The 8,143-nt window shown below is 39.3% G+C and overlaps 1 protein-coding gene across 5 annotated transcripts in view; it reads left to right on the top strand.

Moving 5' to 3' along the window:
* The first annotated feature begins 6 nt into the window (after nucleotides 1–6).
* The window catches only part of FAM160A1 (family with sequence similarity 160 member A1), an 83,531-nt gene continuing 75,394 nt past the window's right edge, over nucleotides 7–8,143 (top strand). For all 5 annotated transcript variants that reach the window (XM_017736839.1, XM_017736840.1, XM_017736841.1 and 2 more), the window contains exon 1: nucleotides 7–116. The gene's annotated coding sequence lies outside the window, so the exon portion shown is untranslated. The remainder of the gene's footprint in view (nucleotides 117–8,143) is intronic.

The raw sequence follows: 8,143 nt of genomic DNA on the forward strand, positions 1-8,143 counted from the left end.
CTCGGCTTTTTTGCTGCTGCTTTGTAGGGCGACCCGTGGGCAGCTTTGGTCGCAAACTTCTGGGAGAGAGAGGACCCGGGCTTCGCGCAGGGCTGTATGAGCGGGCGAGTGCCGAGGTGAGAGCATGGGATACGCGCTTTTATTTTCCGGAAGGTTTTTTCCTCACAAGTGTGGCGCCTCACAGAGTGCCAGGTATTCCTGCGTAGGGCTGTCACTCACGTGACCCTGTGCATGAGTGCTCAGTTTGGGTTCGGACTTCTGTTTTAACAGGTTAATTAACATTGATTATTGCTTTGTCGTTGCGTCACTCACCGAATCACTGGAGGCTGTTTTGGTATTTACTTTGGATGCCAAAGGAAAGTAGAGGTCTCGGCAACTTAGGGGCTCTGGTAACTGGAGAAGGCAGCGTGCCCTGACAAAGTGATTGCTATGCTGCTTTCTCTGTTTTTTGAGGAGCTGTTAGCAAGGTCATGTGAACCATTCTGTCACTCAAGGGTGTTGGTAGCAACTCGGCATGCTTGAACTGCTCCATATGGACAAGTACATAGGTGCTGGCAGATGCCCACTGTCTGCTAGGACATTGTGCATAGGGCCAGCCTGCCAGTATAGGAGTTTGCCAGGTTGAGGCATATGTGGTCTCTTGTAACTGAGAAAGGCTAAGGCACACTTGACAGTATTTGGAGATTTCTGTTTTACTCTGATTTTTCTCTTCCCTGGCCTGTTTGATTGGTTTTCTGATTAGCATTAACATATCTCATACGATGGCGATAAGAAGAAAAAATGCGTAAAAATGATTGTGTAATTTTATATGCCACCCTATTACTTCTAATTGAACTGAATGTGACTTCAGAATCTGCCAGTGCCCTCTCTGCCTAGGTATTTTCTGTTGATCAGTGTGAAATTGATGCTGTGCAAGAGTTTATAGTTGCATTTTCCTTCAGTACAACAGTGTTTTTATTCTCTGTTATAGTAGTAAGAAGGATCTAGGGCCTCATCTTCTTAGCGGGAAAGCATTACGTTTTAATTTTGTTTTCGTTTTCAGAGAGAAGAGGAAGTGATAATAAAGCCTCTATTCAAAGAGATCTCTCATACACCAATAGGTAGTAGTGTTAGGTCATGCAGTACAGACCCGTGTTTCTGCCTTGTGCTGGTTTTATATCATAATTTCTAGAAGTAAACCTTTTAGAAAAAATGTTAATTGAAAAAATGTTAATTGAAAGGGTTTGAAATACCTGAAGGAGTGACGTCAAATTAGGGTTTTCACATTATTTGTAGTGCTTTACTTCTGCTAGGGTGTGTGTGTACAAGAGTCCTCCTGATTTGAAACTAATTTAAGAATTAGGACCTAATGCTGTAATTTGTTTATTCCTCTCTGGCTCTGCTTTAATGAACATGGAAGGTCAAAGGGAGAAGGGAAGACAGAAAAACTTACAATCTACAAGGTAAATTATAAATAACTGTAGAGGGTGAGATTGTACCAGTGAGATATTGATGTGTGATGGCACTTGGGAAACTTGTGGAACATCCAGATGCCTTTTCCTCTTATCTGTCTCAATCAAAACAAATGTTTGCAACTGACTTTTGCTAACAGCTGTTTTAGTCTGTTTATTGACCCATGGTGATTGACGATGTGTGCTTTGAAAAAGAAGTGAATCCTATCAGAATGATGAAAAATGTGTGGACAAAGCCCATGGAAGAAACTTAGCTTTATGTACACAGTTTCCTTTTTTTTTTTTCTTGAAACTTTAGTGTGTCTAAACGATACGGTGATGCTGGTAAAAACTGGATTGTCCTCCGTAAGGGTTTTGGCTTTGAGTTGTTTTTCTTGTTTTATTTTTTTGGGTTTTTATTCCTCTAAATGGGTTACAAACATTCATAAAATCTGAAGCCAAGAGAACCAAAATTGGTGAAACTGCTGCTAATGTGATTTTATTTGATCCTGGCATGAGACTGAGTATTAGAAATCTATAGCTGTGTTTTCTCTTCAAAAAGATGCATTGATGCTTGTCAGGCTTAAGTCTTCAGATTTACAGACTCTCAAACTCTGAAGCATGTTTCTCTGTTAAACTGTACATTGAAGGATTATTGAGATTACTTTGATATACATCAGTTTAAGACTTCTTTTTAACAAAGAATTTATTCACAAGTGCTGCTGTTCCTCCCTTTAATAACTTAATTTATTATATATAAATGCTGCTTTTTGATGCCTGAAGATGGTTTCATTGCAAAAGACCTCCAAATTTTAATTAGTCTGATGGGAATCTTGTTTAGTTCTATAATGTTTGAGTAGCATACTTGACTTTTTGAGGATGCAGTTCTCCACATCGTGATCCGATGTTACTGTGAGCAGTGGTTTCCCTCAAACATGAGAGAGATATGTTCTCTCTCTCTCTCTTTCTCTCATGGCATATTTAGTGTAGTTGGTATGTTTGTGGTGTTTGTTATATGCTGCTGAGAACAAGGCTTTTTTGACCTCTTGTTCCAGTTATCATTTTTAGTAACAATTTTATAGCTATATTTTGGTTTACAGACACTTAAACTCTCAGACTCTTCTACTCAGACATGCTGGCTTGGCATTGTTACCTTACTTGTGGTCTCTTCTCAGCCTAATGGGATAGATGAGTTTTATACCAAATAGCTGCAACCGCAACAAAACAGTCATATGCTGTATCCCCATATGAATAATTGCTAGGAAAGAGGGCAGTCAAGGAAGGCTGTTGACAAAATAGTGCTTTTTGTGACCTACTTTTGGGTGTGTTTCAGGTAATTCAGTACACAACAGCAGATGCCTGTACTTTTGGTATGTTATGGTTGCACTTTTAATGCTCTGATAGTATTGAGTAAAGACATACAATCTTGGGGTGCTTCCAGAAGAGGCTACAAAGGTCTGCACTGGTTAAAAGTTTGGGCATGAGTTACTTAAAAATCCTGAATTTTTTTTCAGTCCTTTTTGCAATAAAGCGTAGTGGCCAAATGAAGACTTGTAAGTGGATGCTGGTATGGCTGTTCTGTAAGAATGTCTGTGTCTTTAAAAACTCAGGCAAACAGCTTACAAGAAACAGTGCCATTTCCTGATCTGATTAATTTATTTGGAAAGTAGAGCTAGGACTTCATTGTGTCATGGGTAGCAGGTCAGTTGGACCTGGATCGAGTTGGTGAGGCTGCACTTCAAGTCCTGGATCCAGTTCTGATCCCCTCACTACAAGGACATTTTGGTTCTGGAACATGTCCAGAGAAGGACAGTGAAGCTGGTGAAAAGTTTAGAGAGTGAGTCCTGTGAGGAGTGGCTGAGGGATCTGGGGGTGTGTAGCCTGGAGAAGAGGCTCGGGGGAGACCTTGCACTCTCTGCAACTGCCTGAAAGGAGCTTGTAACCAGATGGGTGTTGGTCTCTTCTCCCAGGCAACCAGCGACAGAATCAGAGGAAATGGCCTCAAGCTGTGCCAGGGAAGGTTCGGGCTGGACATAGGAAGAGTATCTTCACTGAAGAGGTGGTTAAGCATTAGCAGGGGCTGCCTAGGGAAGGGGTGGAGTCACCATCCCTGGGAGTGTTCAAGAAATGACTGGATGTGGCACTTGGTGCTATGGTTTAGTTGACGTGGTGTTCAGTCACAGGCTGGACTTGATGATCTTGGAGGTCTTTTCCAACCTTAATGATTCCGTGAATCTAATGAATTAAAAGAACAGTTTTGAATGGACTTCTGAATGTGTACAACAATAAGTGCTTCTGGCTTAATATCACTCCACTGTAATACATGTATACACATGCCAGTACATTTTAAAGTGTCAGCTTAACTGTGGAGGTGCTGTGATGATAACAAAGCATTCACCAGCTGAAGTTAGTGTTATGAACACCGAGGAGCTTTGGGAATGCATCTTCCCTTACTTTCGGTTGTAGGCATTGATCATAAGACTTCCTATTATTACAGGTAGGTATCTCTCAGTCAAGGACTCACTGATGGTATGATAAGAATGCTTTGCATGTTAAACCATGTGGCCAAAAAATTCTTGTCAAAGGTGATCCTGAAGGACATATCCAGGTCAGGCAATTCCATGTGGAATTGAAACAGGGCAAGTAAGATAAGAGCTGATAAGAGTGGTGATACAGGCTCAAGGCATGTGAAGACATAATCTATGAATGTGTTGCCTATGATATCAAGTGGGATTACCTTTAATTAATGGGAAGATTTGGAAACATGGCACAAGCATAGCTATCTGCATGCAGGAGGCCCAACATGTAGTTGGGACTTTGACTCAGATTATCTCTGAACCAAATGTAGCACCTTTTTCTAGCAGTAGGAGAATTTGCCCTGAAATTTATTCTGTTTCAAATGCTGGTGGGTTCCCATGGGTGGTGAGTTACTGGGAAATCAGTGACTTCTTTATCTTTTTTTTTTTTTTTTGTTTAAAAAAGGTCAAATTTTGATGTAATACTGAATTGCCTACATGTACAGTAACTTTAGACCATGACAGTTAATTCTGGTCTAATCATAATGAGCATGGTGTTATCTACTTTTTGTGTGAGAACATACATAGCATGGCTAGATTAGCTCTAAAAGTATGAGGCAAATTCTTATCATGTAGTTTTTGCCATTTAGCTTTAGAAGCACAGTCAAATGTCTTCTTCCCTTGTACCTCTACTGTAGTCTCCAAGCATATGACAGACACTTTTTTTTATTATTTAAACATTTGCGTGCCTTAGAAGATCTTGTCCGTTGTTTTTTGTTTTTAAAGACGGGAAAGCTGTGTGGTAATAAAAATGTGCTAGATTCTTTGCATAAATTACTGAAAGGCAGTTGTGCCCATTATCATTCTGTTTCTAGCTCATTTTTGGAAGTTGCCTGTATTGTATATTGGTGAAGGGTAGGATTTCTTTCTGTGAAAATTTTTATGTAGAAAGACTATTCTCGCAATAGTGGAGTTTGCCTGGGGAACTGATCAAATGATGCCCTCGAAGTTGGAAGGATTTCCTAATGCATGTGAAAAAAATAAAATCTGTAAAGTATTGACAGTCCTTATATTCCAGTAAACCTTTAGATTGTAACTTAAATTTAGCTGTTGGCTAACAGTTGAAGAGTTAAACTGCTGAAGAATAAATCCCACTTGCATTCACAAAATCTTCTGTAAAACCTCAGATACTCTTGAGCAGGAGGGAAGAGAGTATTATACTTTTGAGTTAGTTTTATTAACAATTAGCAGTTAATATAATTGTAATAACTAAATTATTTTCAGATGTTTAGGTTTTTTACACACGAGTGAGAGTGCTGTGGTTAAAAAGTTGCTGTCGTGCAGCCAAGTCCAAAAAGTAGCATGGGTTTTTATTGAGTTGCGTTAACTCATTTTGCTGTGGCAGGCTCCTGCCCTAACACAGCAAACCTGAGAGGGAGAGATAGTTTGGCTTTCTGCTTCATCACTGTACTGGCATTACATGAAGAGTAGTGCTTCTGTAAGCATGTATACCTTAAACATATAGAGGAAGAAGGGAGCCTGAGAAGGGAGGTGTGCCTCTCATAATTACAAGTTGAAGGTGAAACATCAGTACACTGTTACACTGGACCCATGGCTCTTACTAAACAGAACTGTGCTGTTTCTTCCTTGCACGTTTGCGGCACTTTTACACTTCATTTGTGCCATAAATGTGTTTTAGTTCAGTGTTATAAATTCAATATTAATGTAAGGAAACCTATGGAGGTCAAAAGTTTATCTCCCCTTTTGAGGAACGTATTGATTTCCAATGCTAGACTTTGCAAGAAGTGCATGCCCCCAACCACAGCACAATATGGATTTGTTTTGCAGTGTGATCTCATCTGTTCCTCTCCGTGAATGGAATTAGAATTGTGCTGCTTTCTCTGCCTTGTGTGCCTGACCAAGGTACAGTGACAACAGGTGCTAAGCAGCCAAAAATTTTACAGCAAACCATAAAGATCTTCAGAAAAGTGTATGTTGCTCTTGCTGCTTTTTCTTTTGGCTCCGATGATGTTCTCAAATCACCCAAGTGTTCTTGGAATGCCTTTGGTATGGACTGGGAATACCAGTCATATTGGGACTCTGAGTTTCAAGGAAGTAGTGGATTTAGCTACCCTGTTACTTTGACATGGTCTTCTTTTTTTTTTTTTTCTTGGCCATTTTGCCATTCAGTACACGGAAGCAGAGAACACATAAGAACACAGTCAGCAATAGGTGTAACAGGATAATTTCCTTTCTGAATTGCTGACTTGCAGTAAGATTAATTATGCTTGCCTGCTTGGAGTGGTTTCAGGTAAACAGTTAAAAAGTTCTTTATCAGCTTCTTGAAACATATTCATAGGATGAGAAGCCTGTGAAGTGAGAGTATATTCTGAATGGGGGAAAAACATGGAGGGCGGAAACTGATTGGCCTTCACAATGATTCTGTTCTTAGTATTTTGGTCCCAGCAGTGTGAACAACACTGAAAGATATTTCCATAAACTGGCTGCCAGATAACACAGAGGTATTTATGGCTGTCAGTGGTTGCATCTGCTTTCAGCATAGTTTGCTGGCATGATTTTTACAGGGGTGATGTTTGCCAGCAACAGCCCAGAGCTTATGGGTTCCTGACTTGCTAGTGTTGTTAAAGTGGAGCATACAGTAGTATTGAGATGCTTTTGCAAAATTTCATTTAGCTAGATCGGGCTAGGTTTGTTTTTCTTGGATATCAGTGGAATCCTTGGACTTGGAGAACTTTTTTTTCTTCTCACAAGAATCTTTATTGTTAGAAAAAATAAAATTAAATATTCAGAGAGCAACAACTAAGGTAGTTTAGCAAAGACTGCATTTATAATGCATGCTTATTGGAAACATATCTTTTGCTAGTAGTGTTTTTAGCAACTTAACACTATGTGTTAGTGACATAGAGTAAATCAGAAATATTAACCCAACATTAAGGATTTAGGGATAAAGGTCAAAGGAAGCGATAATGCTCTTTGTTAGATCAGCCTCTGTAGCTGAGGGAGTAGACAAAGTTTGGGCACACAGCCCTTGTTTCTCCTGACATTCAAATCAACTTAGTTAAATCAACTGAATTATTTGACTTTTGGTGTCTGTCGAAGCTATCTGAACACTTTTCCAGGTATTAATGTTTCTTTTAGCCTTTACTTATAAGGAAAAATAAATTGTTAGCAGACTTTGGGGCTTGTATTTGCATGAACTTTTCCCATTAGCCTTCAGTGAAATTCAGCAGCATTTGAATTAATTTGTGTGCAGATACATCTTAAAAAGTTAAATGAATTAAAGGTGAATGACATGTTACCTGATTCATCCTCTTGATAATTTAAAATTCTAACATGATAGCAATACCTCCCATTTCACGTATGTTGTATTAGTTTAGGAAGTGAAAAACTATGCATGGCTTAAATTTAGTACTTCGTGTGCATTGCATCATTACCATAGCAGGTACATGGGTCACGATTCAGTAGGTGAAACATTACTGTTTGATTTTAAAGTAGCAGCAAGTGAGGGGGATAAAATTTTGTTGTATTGGCAGCAAGGCATATTCTGTTACTAGTGTACATTTGTTTTGCAAACATGTAAAGTAACAACAGTTCAGATTTAAAAGAGGCGTCAAGTCAACAGCAGCATTTCAGGAGCACTTGGCATTGGGCTCGGTGGAAGGAGACAGTGTGATCTCATCAGTTATAATGTCAAAGTACATTCAAATATTCTGAGATAAAAATATTGTTTATTCAGGAACAGGAATATTGGAGTCTGTGGCATGTATTAATGGCAGAAATTGAAACTATTCTTCCATAGAGGAAAATATGAAAAGTAGTGAAAGACTGGCTTGGCTGCTAGTGAGCTCTTCAGCATCAAACACAAGGAGGGAAAGGAGTTCCCAGCTGGACTGCCAAGGACAGGTGTGGAAATAAAGCACACACACATATAGTTAGAATGCAACATTCAGAATGGCCAACTCAGAATAATGAGAAATCATTATAGAAATATAAATTTAGTAAAAAGAAAGAGGAAGTTTGCTCCTGTTTGATGAGTGGAACTGTGGACAGATAATAAAAAGCAGGCTGAGGTCTTTTTTTGTTTGTTCACCTCAGCTCTAATAAAATATACTGGGACTTGGAGGTGAACATGATGTCCAAGGCAAGTGTTAAAACCTTAAGCTGGTGTGTGGAAAG

This window comes from Corvus brachyrhynchos, unplaced genomic scaffold, assembly GCF_000691975.1.
Source record: "Corvus brachyrhynchos isolate BGI_N302 unplaced genomic scaffold, ASM69197v1 scaffold175, whole genome shotgun sequence".
NCBI classification, from domain to species: domain Eukaryota; kingdom Metazoa; phylum Chordata; class Aves; order Passeriformes; family Corvidae; genus Corvus; species Corvus brachyrhynchos.